Source organism: Felis catus, chromosome A2 (genome assembly GCF_018350175.1).
Source record: "Felis catus isolate Fca126 chromosome A2, F.catus_Fca126_mat1.0, whole genome shotgun sequence".
NCBI classification, from domain to species: Eukaryota; Metazoa; Chordata; class Mammalia; order Carnivora; family Felidae; genus Felis; species Felis catus.
The window spans coordinates 117,049,054-117,064,561 of record NC_058369.1 but is presented as its reverse complement, the minus strand read 5'-3'; the positions used below and the strand labels follow the sequence as shown (position 1 = coordinate 117,064,561).

The following is a 15,508-nucleotide window of genomic DNA, read 5'->3' as shown; positions in this document are numbered from 1 at the left end:
TTCCCCTTTTTACGAGAACACTGGTAATGCGGAACCAGGACCAATCATAATTACCTCAATTTACCTTGGTAAAGATCTATCTCCAAACAAGGCCACAGTCTGAGGTACTGGGGGTTAGGACTTAAACACACGAATTTTCGGGGACATGATTCAATCCATAGCAGTGGTCCACTCAGTTGCAAATTAAAGGCACCGCGAAAAGCCAAGATACCGATTTTTCACTGCAGAATGAAGAACATTCTATTCTTTCCACTCCCAACCTACAGCTTGAGCAACACAAATCCATCATCATACTTGGGAAAATAAACCAAACCCGCAACTACTTTGAAGGAAAGGCTCCATAGGATTGCTGGTGATCATCCTCTTCCTAAACCAGGGGCAACACCTGCTGCACAGACTCGGCTACTATGTCCCTACCATGACACTGTGGGATGTCCCTGGCATGTTGGCTGACATTATGAGGCCTTCGTTTCTCTATTATGAACATTATTTGAAAATGTGACTTCCCTTCCATTAGCGAAGGCAACAATGGACTTATTTTCTTGCTCATTATTAAAATAAGGGCAAGTGCTTAGAAACAGATGACTACTTGGTATGTATCTCATGATGACCAATGACACTGATGGCAGACAAGAGAATGGACAAGATGGACGTGAAGATTATATATGCCACTGAAGAGTAAGGCCCTTTAAAAAAATGAGAGTGAATACGCGGACTCATTATTTTCTGATGTGTCCAAGGCCTCACTGACATGTCTTGGCTGTTCTGTGAACAGCCCTAGAAGCGCTTCCACACTAGCTCCCGCAGTCTAACTTTACACATTTCCCAGGAAAACGTTGCTTCATTTGGCTGAAAGCAGTTGTGTGGGTCCTGCCGTGAACACACAGCCAAGACAGAAAAGAGGTCCTTGAAAATGCACCTGCTCCGCCCACTCTTGAGAAGCAAAGAAAGTTCATGATCTTAAGGAAGTTTGTGGGTAGGTAAGACACGCTTCAAGTGTAGAGAAGATGTGCAGAAAAGAGTTAATGACAGGCCTCACACTACTATCCTGTGAAAGGCTTGCTTCCGAGGTTGACTGTTGGCTGGCATCGGGAACTTAGATGTGGGGAAAGTTCCCACAATTCCCTAACTGCAGAGTGGCTCACTGTGCCTGAAGTATTGGTACAAACCATGCGGCTTATGCTCAATACCTGCTCTCCTTCTGGGCGTCTGGAGTTGCAGCATATGCTAGGCAGGGGGTACGTACGGGACCAGCCCTCAGTAAAAACCCTGACACTTAGCTTTCCTTGTTGGTGGCCCTTCACTGGCTTGTCACAACACTCATTGCTGGAGAAATTAAGCATGTCCTGTGACATGCGTGTGACTCTATGGGGCGAGGATTCTTAGTTGTGCCTTGTGGCTGGTTTCCTCCAGACTTCACCCCATGTGCCTTTTCTTTTTGCTGGCTTTGCTTTGCATCCTTTTGCTGGAATAAATCATAGCCACCAGTATGGCTGGGTGCTGGGTCCTGTGCATCCTCATAACGAATCCTCCAACGTGGAGGTGGTCTCGGGGCTCCTTGACACAGAGAAGCAGTTGTTAGCAGAAATAAAAGACTCTTTAAGCCAAATGCTTACAAAACTGGTTGCTTGACCTCATTGGAACTTTTACATCATTCAAGTGATAGTACTCCCATTGAGGTAACTATAGAATATAGTCTACTCTACAAAAAATAATTTTCTGGGTTACAAGCAGGAAAAGTCAATCAAACAAATGGGAGACTATTTTTACCTTTCGTGGAAAACACACTAAGAAAACCACGAGGGTGCTGGAAAACAGGGACTGGCCAGCTGACGTTAATTAAGCCAGTTTTGTTTTCTCCTTAACCGTTAAGTGGCACCCGATCTCAGGTCGTAACTCATTTGGAAAATTCAATTTTTTTCGTAGATTTAGGCCAAGCTTTGTTTTTACTAAAGTGATAGATACTGTAGAAATATATACAAACGTTACCCAAAGCTTGAAGAGAACAAAACTTCAGAGGCGTGACATTTTAGAGAATGACCTAAAGCTCTTTAAGAAAGGGAAACAAAAATGAATAATGAACAAGGAGTATACAGGACGCTGAGGTTGACTGTCCTCAGGGAGTTATTGGCTGAAGCTTGGACTTCTATTATGTGCTTCTCAGAGATTTCTTTGAAGTGAGTCTCTCATCCAGACTAGGTGTTTCAGAAGCTGGAACTCTGTGCCACACCCTGGAATTTCTCAGTGCACTTTTTTACCAGTTGGATCATTCTCAGAGTGCTCAGGACAGATTCAGGAACCAAATGGTCTGGGGTCAGATATGCTAATGAACAGTCCATGATTCACCCATTTCCTCTCATCTATGGTGGAGCCCACATGGCCCAGAACCTGGCAGCCCCAGGCATCGAGGGCAATTTTCTGCTGTCCAACTTTGGGAATGACAACTCTAGAATGCTTCTGGCTTTCGTGTGACTCATTTGTTTTGACTAAGGAATGGGCAGAGAGGTGACTGCAGTTGTGTTAGCCAGGAGGGCAGATCCAGCTACAATAAACAGACATGCATTGCTGATAGCCTTTGGTATACACAGCATGGTCTGAGGAAGCAGAGAGCAATAGAGGTAGAGAAACCATTCTTGGCCTTCAAACTGTGTACAATTGAAATGTATGTAGAATAAATGTAGCCAGAAGAGAGAAGTGTGTTTTGAAGGACTGATTATCTAGTAATCCCAGCTTTCTGAAACCCAGAAAAAACTTAAAAATTAAAAACAAAGGTCCCTGTACAGTCCCTGTATGCTTCCCTCATGGCCTAGAGTACATTTATTATATATATATATATATATATATATGTCTTTAACCTGTAAAACTGCTCTCAACAGACATCAAAGCCTTCCTTGGGAAAGTAACACTCCTTATTTTATGATTTGTTTCTCTAGGAAGCATTTTTTAAATGTTGACTCTTTCCCTGTCCCCTGACTTTTTAAAAATTACTTTATTGAGGTGAAATTCACATAACATAAAACTAACCATTTTAAGGCGAGCAGTTCAGTGGCATTTAGAATATTCACAGTGTTGTGCAACTACTACGCCTATCTACTAGTAAAACATTCCTATCACTCCGAAGTCATACCTCATACTCATTAAACAGTTACTCCCCATTCTCCCCTCCCCCTAGTCCCTGATAACCACAAATCTGCATTCCATGGATTTCTATGGATTTATGTATTCTGGGTATTCCATATCAATGGAATTTTACAATTCTTTTGGTGGTCTTTTGTAAAAGGCTCCATTCCCTCAGCATAAGTTTTCCTCAAATTTGAACCACATTAGACATATTATCAGTACTCCACTCTATTTCATGGTTAAATAATATTCCATTGGATAGATATTCCAAATTGTGCTTGTCTATTTATCAGTGTAAAGGTGTTTGGGTCGTCTTTACTTTTTGACTATTATGAATAATGCTGCTAGAAACATTCATGTGTTCCCTGACTTTTGCCACTCTCTACAATGGTGGTGAGAATAGTACCTATCTTTTGGGACTCTTACGATTAAATGAGAATTAACCATTTAGAATAGTGCCTGCAACATGGTCAGAGTTCAACAAATTCTTATTATTGTTTTATTATTTTTTTTTAATATATAAGAACTCAAAAAGCACCAGGAATCAGTGTGCATCAGGGTGGATAACCTTATATATCCCAGTAATTCTCGAGGCCATCATTGTATCACTTCAACAATCAATGTAAGAAATAGAGACTGAATCATAAGTGAAAGTTTAACAGTGAAACTATGGTCAGTGTTTTCTGGGTAAAAAGGCAGGGATGATTATGATACCACATTGATGCATTTCCATCAAAACTTAGTATTAGGTATGGGAAATAAACATGGCTTTACAGAGACCTGCAACAGAATGTCTTTATTATTATCATTATTTTAGAGACAGAGAGTGAGTGTGTGAGTGGGGGAGAGGGGCCGAAGGAGAGAGAATCTTTTGTGTGTGTGTGTGTGTGTCTGTGTGTGTGAGAGAGAGAGAGAGAGAGAGAGAGAGGGCCAGCAAGCACGAGGTGGGGGGGGGCAGGACCTGGGGGGGGGAGGGCGCGGAGGCGGGGAGGCAGAGAGACAGAATCTTAAGCAGGTTCCATGTTCAGCACAGAGCCCGGCATGGAGCTCGATCCCACGACCCTGGGACCATGACCTGAGCTGAAATCAAGAGTCGGATGCTCAACTGGTTGAGCCACCCAAGTGCCTTTGAGGGCTATTTCTTGAGAAGTAGAATTGTGTGTGGGGAGAAAACTGTAAATGAAGAAGAGCGTGCCAACATTTCTGAGCCCAGTGGATTTGAGCGTAAGCAGGAAGACCAGAATGGAGACTTGTGCAGGAATTGCGGAGTTATCCCTGACAGGTGGCTGGGCTTAGAAGCAGCAATGTGCCTGTGAGTCACCTTTATGACAAATTGACAGCAAATGGGAAGAGACTGGCAAGAGAAGGGAAAATTCAGAACAAGTGCCGTGAACTCCGGTGAAGGGAAGGGCGGTGATGCCGTGACTGGTGACTGGAGAGTTGGGAAAGCACAACTAAGGCAGCTGCTGTGCCCAAGGGACTGCTTTGTGTCATGTCACTTCTATGTTCATACAGGTGATACTTTCTATAGGAATGAAAGGAAACACAGCAACCTCTGGGGTGCATTTCAATGCCTAGCTCCCGCTTTTTCCTGCTATCACAGTAGGAAGGGGTTAAGATACGCTTTAGTAACAATTCCAAAATTTCAACGATGTAACAACAGAAGTTTATTTCTCATTTGTGCTGAGAGAGCATTTCAGCTCAGTTGGGTCCGACTCCTGCCACTTTATCTTGCCAGGCAGATGGAGGCCCTCACTGGAATAGTGCTGGTGCCTATGGTAAGGGGACGTTTGCATAGCAAAGCAAGGACTGGCTCTTAAAGCTTCTACTGTCATTTTATTGGCCGAAGTAGGTCATGTGGCCAAGACTGAGACTTCTTCAGTGGGTGGTAGGGATGGGGTTGTGGGTGGGAGGAAGGGGATCATAATTCTGTCTTAGTGAAAGAGGATATCGGTGAAATGTAACACATTCTACAACATTTGCTAATTGAACTCCAGTGTTTTGTTTTGTTTCATTGTTCTGGTGTGAGCCTGTGGTCTAAATCAATCATGGCTGACACTTGGCCAGTGACTGCTTTAAGCGTGAATGGGCGTGTGCCCCAATTCTGGCCAATGAAACATGAAGATCACCTGGCTGGGGGACTTGTAGCAGAGGCTTCTTACAGAATGTGACTCAAGGGAGGGATCTTCTTTCTGCTTCTGAACATGATGTTGTTAACGGCTGCATCTGCTTCACATCCAGCCTGAGGAAGAAGCCCTCAGGGCGAACCTGGCAGAGCGGAAAGACAGAAAGAACCTGGGTCTGTTGCTGACATGTTTGAGCTACTGAATAAACCGACACTGAAGTCACTATGTGTACAGACTTCCTGTTATGGGAGGTAAAACATCTCCTTCTTGTTTAAGTGATTTTGAATCGGTTTTCTCTTGAAAAAAGAGAACTTTCTATTGAAGCCAAAGTGTTCTAGCAGACAAAAGGAATATGATTTTACTACCTTGCTAAGTGAATTTAGATTATAGTTTTGAGGAAAATAGGTCTATACGATTCTTCAATAAACAATTGTAACACATCTTTTGTGGGAGGAACACTGTGCTATGAGAAGGGAATACATCCTGGAAGAATAAAAAAAAAAAAAGGGTTTATAACCCAGAGGGGAATGTAAGATGCGCACCCAATGAAATATAGGCAAGAAATGATGGTGGTTTGGACAACAGTGGTGTTGTTGGTGGAGACAGAGATGGATATTTAGGGGGATTGGTAAAGGAGTAGGCCTTCTGGGTTACTCTGTAACAACTGAAACACATCAAAGAAGGTATAACATGTATATCTTTTTTCTGCCAACACTCTTGGAGTTTTGAAGGAAAAGACACGGTGGATGCTGTGGTTTGGTTCACTCCAAGTCTTACCCAACTTCCTCCTCATGTGCCTTACTGCAGAGGCCGGAAAGCCAAAAATCCCATTTCCCAGCCTTCTTTGCAGCTACTTTTGTGACTGGGATTTGGAGTGTACCAACCAGCTACCTTTACGCAAGGCATGAACTGGGAAATGAGGTAACAAAGGAGAAGCAGGATTCGAGGCATGGGGTTTGCTGGTGTGGCTTGTAGCGGGAGGGGTGTGGTTCCAACAGTTCTGCCGAGCCTTTCTGGTCTGACAGGCGGCCTCCAGGCGGTGGCAGGAGTGACAGTCATCTTAGCAGCTTAACTGCGGCAATGGCTGCCACATAAATGCTTGATACGTGTGGGCTGTTATTATACTTGGTATTTACCAAAAAAGAATACTTTCTGTTGGATGTCTGTGTGCTATGAAGATAGTACCTAATGGATAATGGAACGCTCAGCCTGACTTCCGAGGTAATTCAGTCCTGAAGGAAATACTGTTCCATGGCTTAACGTATATGACATTGATGTCCCTTCACTTCTTTTATGTTCCTTTTTACAAGTAGCCTATGCTCCCAAGGTATCAGGTGTTGAAAAATTGGTTCTGTCAGATGCTTGGGAGAAAGCTAGACTGTTGTCATTAAAGAGGAGCAGTCTTCCTCTAGAACATCCCAGAAATTTTAAACATCTGATGACAAATGCTATGAGAGTCAGAAGGAACTGTGCCTTTCAGCTGCACTGATAGGATCCACTTAAACTAAGCAGAAACTGTGTCTAAACCAGGAAGCCTAACAACATCGCAACTTCCTCTACAGGGGATAACTCGGCTGTAATACATAAGAATTTTTGGTCAAAAAGTTAAAAATGTCAACAAAGACATGTAGGAAGTGACTCTTTGCTCCCAATTCCCAAAATAATTTCTTCCTTCTCTAAACATATTTTTGGTACCTCTCTCAGGACATTTTCTATTTTTCAGCCTGTATCAGAGCTATATATATCCATTTCTGATCTGTCCAATAGACAAAACTATAAAAACATGGAGGGCAGGTCACCCACTGATTCATCTTTGGATCTCTTAAAGTGCCTGCTAAGAATGGATCCTTTTACAAAGGAAGCTGTCAATCTATAGTTAATGGAGGAAATGGTGAATTCTTATGCCTTAGTCATGAGGACTAACACTTTTGAAAGAATGCTTAGAATGTGTTGTAACTATTTCACTAAATACTTTGATTCATACTCCAGATTAAAGTGAAGGAGAAGAAAAAATGGGTACAGGATGGGGAGGGTTGCCATACTGCTTCAGACTAGTGTTTCTTCCACCTCCCATTGACTGGGACAGTAGTAAAAAGAGGACAGACACTTCAAGAGGGTAGGGACCCAACCTCTAACCACTCACGGGCTGTATGATTTTAGTCAAGATGCTGAAACTCTTCCTCTCCCTCATAAAAGGGATTGATGAGGTGATGGCCTATCATTCCTTCTCATTACATTGGTCTCGTAGAGTCACCATTCTAGAAGATCGAAGCTCTCATCTTATGATGATTTAAGATCTTAATCTTAAAAAAACTTAAAGATCATACGACCCCAGCATGATAAATCTGCATCACCTACATGCTGACACTGATCTATCAGTCGTAGCTTCTGAAAGCACAGTGTTGAGAATGATTCTGAGGCCCTTTTTGGACTCAGTGGGAAAGACAGCCTTGACTCCATAGTGATGTCTGGCTTGAGGCATGGACAGGAGTGGCAGCAAACAAGCCAAAATATGCCACCCCTGATCTAGTCCAATGCCTTTATTTCACAGGAAGAAAATGAGAAAATGAAGAAAGGTGCTCTCAGAGTCAGGAAGTGGCCAGGCAGGACAGGAACCCAGGTAGTCTTGATTCGGTCTCTGGAGTTCCCCACCATGAGCCTCTATTATCACCAGCTTCCTTTACCATCAAAATATGTATGCTCAAGACATGTCTGCTTACCTATTATGAATTTCAGAAGCTTAGAACATTCAGCCAGCTCTGCAAAATTCCCACCGTGGTGGGTATGTCTCCAAAGATAACAAGTATTTGTTCAAAAGTTCAAAGGAGAAGGTCTTTAGAAGCTCTTACTATGGCACCATTAATCTCTACCAGAGTAGACATTCAGGTCCTTGCTTTAAAATAAAACTCTGAGGAGAAAGCTAATTTAGGACATTAATGAGCTTTTTCAAGAATAATTAGCTCTGCATGGTATTCAACTTCAATTTTTTTTTTTTTCCTTTTGTGTTTTAGGAGCTGGTAAGCCTGGAAGCTTGTTTAGGAGAAGAGGAAATGAAACCATGAAAAGGCACAGTACTATTCCTTTTTTTTCTTGGACGCAGGGGACAATATGAATATGAATAATTCTCTCATCCTGTCCAATTAACTGCCTCAAGTACGGATAGAAAAAAAAAACAAATAGACACACTTGGTGAATTTGGAAGAAATTGAAGAGAAAGCCAAGAACAGCGAGCTAGTTTCAACAATGACGCCCTATGCAAATCACTTCCTTTAGGATTTGAGGCTTCTCTCCCGCAGGGAAAAAAACAATGCTAATGAAACAGGGCGAAGAGTGGGAGGTGGAGAGAGGAAATGAAAAAAGAAAAAAAAAAAAAAAAAAAAAAAAAAAGAAAAAAGAGCTTGGAGGAGGAGGAAAGAGCGAGCTTCTCTGTCGGAGAGGAATCACCGAAAAATAGAGGAAGGACTGGGAAAACAAAGTCTGGGCTTCTCAGACATTCCGGGAGGGGCGTGGGCCTGGTGCCTCCTTGAATTCGGAATGAATGGTCCGGGTACCTGCCAGACAAGTTCATCCACCTGGCGTTCCTCGGGTGCCGGTGGGGGAGGGGGGTGACTTAAGAATACCCGAGTCACTAAGATTTGAGATCTCCGCTAAGGTTCTCCGTGTGTCTGAGAACAGTCAGTTCGTTCTGCCGCGTGTCCGGCCTCCCAACCTCGCTCGCCGCCTGCCACATCGAAAACTGACAGTCCCAGACTTTCCGCGACGGGGACGGTTCCAGAGAGCGGAAAATCCGAGAGCTACGAATGACATGTGAATAGTGTGGCTCCGGCAAGAGACTTAAACATCTCAGTTTGGGGTAGTTGGGAGACTGGGAAATACGTCGAGCGCCACAGGTCATGTGTGGCGCTGGAATTTAACATTTTGGAGCCTGTAGTCTGTGCCAAGCACGGAGCCTAGCGAGCCACACTCCTTGTTCAGCTGGGTCTGGTAGGTTAGTTACATGGGTCTTCAGGGAAGTTAAAACAGCTTACGTTTTCCATTTCCTTTGCCTGGAACGCTCTTCCCGGAGACTGGGGTGTGGCACCTCTTACCCGGAAAAAAAAAAAAAAAAGCCACCTCCTCCAAGAGGCCCTCAGGGCATTTCACAGCTCCCTGTCTCATACATCAACACTTTAGGAAAACTCTCCTTAGCAATTGCGTCAGTGTTCATAGTTCATCAGTACTTACTTTCCCGTTTGTTTATATTTGTGTATGTTTTTGGTTTATGGTATGTCTCCCCACCAAGACGTAAGCTCCTTGAGAGCAGGAACCTGGTGTGCCGCTATCCCTGAAGCAAGGCCACATCTGCTTCAGGCGCACATAGTCAGGCACCCCGTAACTGGTCATTCCTTTTCCACCCCCGCCACCTGCGGCACTCGCACATCTTGCAGGCTCCAAACTGACCCCAGGTGAGCAGTTGCTGCATTCACTCGAGGATCAAAGGAGGCCGAGGAGCGACTGAGCAGTTAAGCCGGGTGGACTTCCTTGTCTACCAAGGGGCTCTGGCATTTTAATTGTAACGATGATGCTCTCTCTTCCTTCCCCTTGGCACAGGAACAGCATAAAACAGAACAACTACACTCCCCTCAGGGCTTTTCTTGGGGCCCCGGCACCAATCTGAGCCACTGCCTCTGGATGTTAGGGTCGCTGTCTTGGGCGGAGTCCCACACCGATTCTCTGCTCTTCGTCGTCCAATGCCTGCAAGCCTCCCTTCACGTTTTTTCTCCGTTCTCAATCCCTTTGCCTCTGACTCCCTCAAGAGATGGAGTCCTCTTTGCCTGTTCGCACGTGTATCCCCAGGAACATTCTCCTTAAGCCCCTCCCACACCGCCCTCTCTTCTCCCTCCTTCCCTGTCCTGGAAATGCCACTCGACCAACATTTATTGAGCAACTACAGCACGCAGGTTGCGCGCTGAGCTGCCAGTAGCCCCTCTTTGACGCTGCGGCAGCTCTCCCCTGCTTCCGCCCTTCCCACCTGCGGAAAACCAGGGATCCCAACTGCCCCGACTGCGTCACGGAAACCCCTCGCTTTTTACGAGACCATCGCCCCACCTCCTTCCTCGGGTCGACTCCCGATTGGTGGGAGTGTGGTCACTTTGCCACGCCTCCCGCGGCCCTCCTCTGTGTGGCTCCGCCCCCTCAGGCTGCTCCTCCTCGTCCCGCCCCTGGCTGTGCTCCTCCCGCTAATCTACTGGCGGCGCGGAGAAGTTCTGGGCAAAGTACTGGGAACCGGCTGCGCGTCCGCAGCGCCGGCAATCCTGGCATCGCCGGGGACCCCAGCGCACGGCGGCCAGTACGCGGCGCGAACTCCGGCCCCGCTGTCCATCCGCTAGTGGCCGTCCCCGCCGCCGTCTATTGCTGCTGGCACGGGAACTGTCAGCTGCGCGTTGCAGGGGGACCGGAGAAGCCGGCTTTGCCTCCTCCCGGGTCTGCGGGCGAAGCCGGGAGACGGGCACCGGAGAACTAGGCGGAGTCCCCGACGGCGGAGCGTGCAGGTAAGCGCCGGGACGCTCGCCAGAAGGGTTCTGGGGTGGTGAGGGCCAGAGGCGGTGCTGGCTCGCAAGGACCCCGGTTTGAGGGGCGCCAACAGTCTCGGTAGGACCAGAGTCTGCCTCCTGTCGCTCCTGGCTGGTGGGGCAGCCCCGAGCAGGAGAGATTGCTGTCGGGGCCGGCGCCAGCCTCCGGGGAGGTAGGGCCGGGGTGCTGCCCACCCTGGAGCTCCGTCCTGGGAGGGACGGTTTGGCCAGGATCGACGGCGAGAAGGCTCGGAGCGCCGGGGCCTGGGTCCGGGCGCCGGAGGGTTCGGCACGGAGAGGCTGTCCTGGGCAGCCGAGAGGCGCGGCGCCGGGGCGAGAGGCACAGGAAACCTGTTTAAGTGGGCCGAGCGCGCGGCCTTACCACATCCGCGGGATGGGGCGTGCTGGGGGGACGCGGGCGACGCTGGCCTTGCAGCGCCCGGCTCGCCTGGGTCCCCTGGCTCGGCCCGCCCCTCTCCCGGTTTTCCCGGCTGAGGGCATCCGCCCCTTCGGGCCTTCCAGCGTCCTGGGAAGCGTTTGCAGCCTCTAGAGTCATCGGAGGGCATAATGGTAGATCGTTCAGATACTTCTTAACCGGGTTAATGAACTTGCCAGCCACCTTCTGCACACTTGTACTCTTCCTCCCCCGTTTCACAAACTACCAGGCTCAGTCGGAACCCCTTAGCCGAGGGGTCTGTAAAGTTTGTGCATTTGAAGGGGTCTGTGCTGAAGTGCATCTGAAGCCTCCCCCGCCTCCCCCTCCCCCGCTGATGTTGCACTGAGCCTCAGATTTTGAGAACTGGGTTGAGTCGTTTAGAAATATTTTAAGCTGCAGCTGCAAAAGAGATCCTCACACAGACAGGAAAAAATGTAGGTCTGACTTCTGATAACCACACTCTACCCCTAAGCATCATACAAGATGAAGTTCCCCCTTCTGGCCAAAGGAGACCACTCACGCAGGCCTGGGCAGAAATGCACCTAGCTAAATGACGATTACCCCTCGCCAACCCCCCCCCCCCCCCCCCCCCAGCTTGCTAGCACCCACCCCCCTTCCCAGTTTGGTGTTCCTCATAGCTCTGAAACGATCGCCTTGGGCTGTTTACTGTCTGGCTTCCCCTACTAGAATGGAAGTTCCAGGAAAGCAAAGACTTTGTCATGTTCATCGCTGCATCCCCAAAGTCAACAACAGTGCCTGCAAGAAAAATTTATGGAATAAACGAATAAAAACTTCTCTGTAAAATATGAAGAATGGTGGTTACATAGCTGGTTTTGATTTTCATGCTTTTTTATCCTTTTTTTTTTTCTATTCAGAAAATTAACAAATACCAGTAACTACTATTGTTTGAGTACCTACTAAGAACTGGATATGTGCTGGAAACTTATATTGATTACCTCATTAAACATTACTGTAATGTTATTATTAGGTATTTCTAAGCAGATGGGACGTTAGGCTCTAGCAGGTTAACCAATTTCCCCAGGATTATCCTGGCAGAACTAGAATTCCATTCCGTTTTCTGTTGTGCTGGACCACTTCCAAGAAATTAAAATGTATTTTTCACCATTAAAACCAATAGATGTTTAGCTTTATTTGTTTTTTTAAATTTTTTTTATTAAATTTTTTTTTTACATTTACTCATTTTTGAGAGACAGAGTGAGACAAAGTGAGAGTGGGGGAGGGACAGAGAGAGAGGGAGACACAAGATCCGAAGCAGGCTCCAGGGTCTGAGCTGTCAGCACAGAACCCGACGCCGGGCTTGAACACACAAACCATGATCTGGAGTCAGACGCTCAACGGACTGAGCCACCCAGGTGCCTCTGTTTAACTTTATTTGTGACAAAACTGTATTGCTTAGCCTAAAGAATATTTGTTGCTTTATCATTGAGGTAATAGTTTCTTTTTTTTTTTAATTATTTTTTCAACGTTTATTTATTTTGGGGACAGAGAGAGACAGAGCGTGAACGGGGGAGGGGCAGAGAGAGAGGGAGACACAGAATCGGAAACAGGCTCCAGGCTCTGAGCCATCAGCCCAGAGCCTGACGCGGGGCTCGAACTCACGGAGCGCGAGATCGTGACCTGGCTGAAGTTGGACGCTTAACCGACTGCGCCACCCAGGCGCCCCAGAGGTAATAGTTTCAATAATAGCTAATAGTTATGTTGTAGGACAGATACTACCAGGCTGCAGTAGGTTGTATTATCTCATTTAATTTTTACCATCTTATAGGCAATGTTGTGAGGTTGTCTCCGTTTTTTCAGATCAAAAAACCGCAGCCTAGGTTCAGGAACGTGCCCAGGGTCAATAGTAAATTGCTGAGCTCGGTTTTGTCAGTGGTTTTTCTGACTCTAAATCTTTAGATCGTTCTACTACATAGAAATCTCTCCTGTTCCCACTGTTTAATTAGTTGTTAACTTATGATAGGGTCCAATGATACAATATATTAAAACCATGTGAGGTTGGGCTATAAAGTTATCACTGACGATATCAAGTGTCTAGTTGTACTATTTTCTGAATTGTTGAGACTCTTACTGCCATTGATTTTTGTGGTTGAGTTTATGGTTTTGTGGGCTTGGTAGATTTTTAATAATATAAAAGGGAAGGAAATTCTTCTTCCACCTAAATCTAAATTGAACCTTTCACTTAAATCTGAAGAGAAATCTGATGGGTTTTATTCACTGTGGCAAATGAACTTTGAACGCAGTAATGCTTTATGCTTCTTAAGGAAAGTGCTGGAAAGACAGCTAGTTCCTCTGTTCCCATATGTAGAACAGAGGAGAGTCAGAAATCACTACTAATTCTAAAAGCTTCTGCAGCAACCTTTTAGTAAAATAACTACATTTCAGCTCTGTACTCTTGTAATAAAACTGAGGGCAAGGAGAAGTTAGATAAGAGTTTTAAGGTTACCATGCCTAAAGGGCTAATGGCAAAATAGGGTGGAAAGGAATTTGCGATCATTTGTTTTTCTTCTTCCATTCCCATTTTAGGGGGTAATATAACATTTTTCCCTGCATGAGAGTCTGGATAATCCAGTTTTATAATGTGCCTCTTGGCAGTACTATATTTTCTTAGTGGTTAGTTCCATTTTAGGAGTACTCCAGCGAGGGTTGGGGAACCCTCCAACCCAGAATGTCCACAGAAGTGATGGGGGGGGGGGTGCACAGGAAGGAAGATAGAGCCTTCCAGGCATAATTGAGAGCTGTCTAGTTCTCTGTGAATTTCTTTTCTGTCTACATCTTACTCATCCGCTTTTTAACCCCTTTCTTCTGGAAAATTCCCTCTTGACTTTCCAGTCACTACTGTTCAGGCCACGTTTAAGCTCACCCCAACTCTCGTCCCTGTCTTAGCATCTTTCACACGGATCCAGTCCCATTGCCCCTGCACCATCTCAGTTCGGGGTCTTAGGGACTGCTGCACTGTCCTACCATTACTTACAGGTAGATTTTCCTCCAGTGTCTCCTTCATATCACATTCAGGTCAATGCTTTAAGTGCTGTCCTTATGTTGCTAAAACTTCCTGAGTGGCTTCTATAGTTAATAGTAATAACATTAATAACAGCAGCAGTAGTTGCCAACCATCTTGTGCCCTATTGTCATGCGTGCCGTATATGAGTTACTACCTTTAATCCTCAGAGCAACACCAGAGCAGGCACTGTTATTATAATTCCGGGTCAGGGTTGGAAAAGTTGTGCTCCAGATGAGGCTGCTTCACAGCTAATACAGGTGGATCTGAGCCTGAAACGCCAAGTCCTTTCTCTTCCCATTTAAGTGTAGAGTCCCCAGCCTATAGTCAGGATTCTGCAGCCTGGGCTCAGGGCCCGCCTTCCCCCTTCATTCCCCAACTCTGTGCACCGGCAGCAACTGAGCACTTTATTCAGCAACTGAGCATTTTGCCTTGGCCTATACACTCTCGTTGCCTAGAAAGCTCTTTCATTGTCTCTAGCTGTGAAAAACCAACTCTTTAAAGGCTGAACTCATAAGCCACTTCTGCCACAATAATGTCTTTGAACTTAATCTCTCACAGCATTTAAAAAAAAAAATGAGCCCTCAGTTTAGTTTCTGACCACTGAATATGTTGGCTTCTTTCTTTCCTTTAGTACTTTGTTCCTTTCCTACCTCCGCCCACCCAAGCAATCCCCCCACCCCTCTGCCTCCTGGCCTAGTTATTTATTCAAATGTATTGCTTCCCTTACTAGATTGTAAATGCCTTAAAAGCACAGCTAGTACACTTTCCTCATATTTCTGTTCCTCAGATCACTAAGTGTGGTATCCTGTCCACAGCAGGTGCTCAATTAAAAAGAGAATATGAAAGGATTGTATTTGGTTATATTCTGTTAGAATATTCTGTGAAAAATGTAATTGGAATGTGGCATTTTGTTTCCTACTTTTTGATCCACAATATTGTAATGCCTTCATCAACTTATGATGAAGTAAAAGAAATCCTAGTTATTTAAATCCCTGGGGAAGTACCTATTCTGATTGTTTTCACCTTGGAGATATTGTAAGGAGATCTCAGACCCATTCACAAATAAACATTGTAGAATAAATGCCTTTTATATGCACTATTTTTTCATATATATGGTGGTGTTATTAAAAATGAATTAAAACTTAAGGAATTTGAACTATGTTTTGGTCAATTTTTTATTGACAAATGAGCATTTCACATTTGTAACCTGATTTACCAGAACCTTTGTGAATCACCTCTGGCTCACAGTTCA

The 15,508-nt window shown here is 45.5% G+C and overlaps 1 protein-coding gene across 6 annotated transcripts in view; it reads left to right on the top strand.

Moving 5' to 3' along the window:
- The first annotated feature begins 10,458 nt into the window (after positions 1-10,458).
- Positions 10,459-15,508, top strand: part of OSBPL3 (oxysterol binding protein like 3) — a 177,712-nt gene continuing 172,662 nt past the window's right edge. For 4 of the 6 annotated variants that reach the window (XM_019825610.3, XM_006929256.5, XM_019825608.3 and 1 more), the window contains exon 1: positions 10,459-10,777. The gene's annotated coding sequence lies outside the window, so the exon portion shown is untranslated. The remainder of the gene's footprint in view (positions 10,778-15,508) is intronic. The other 2 variants (XM_003982866.6, XM_003982867.6) reach the window with 1 other exon arrangement.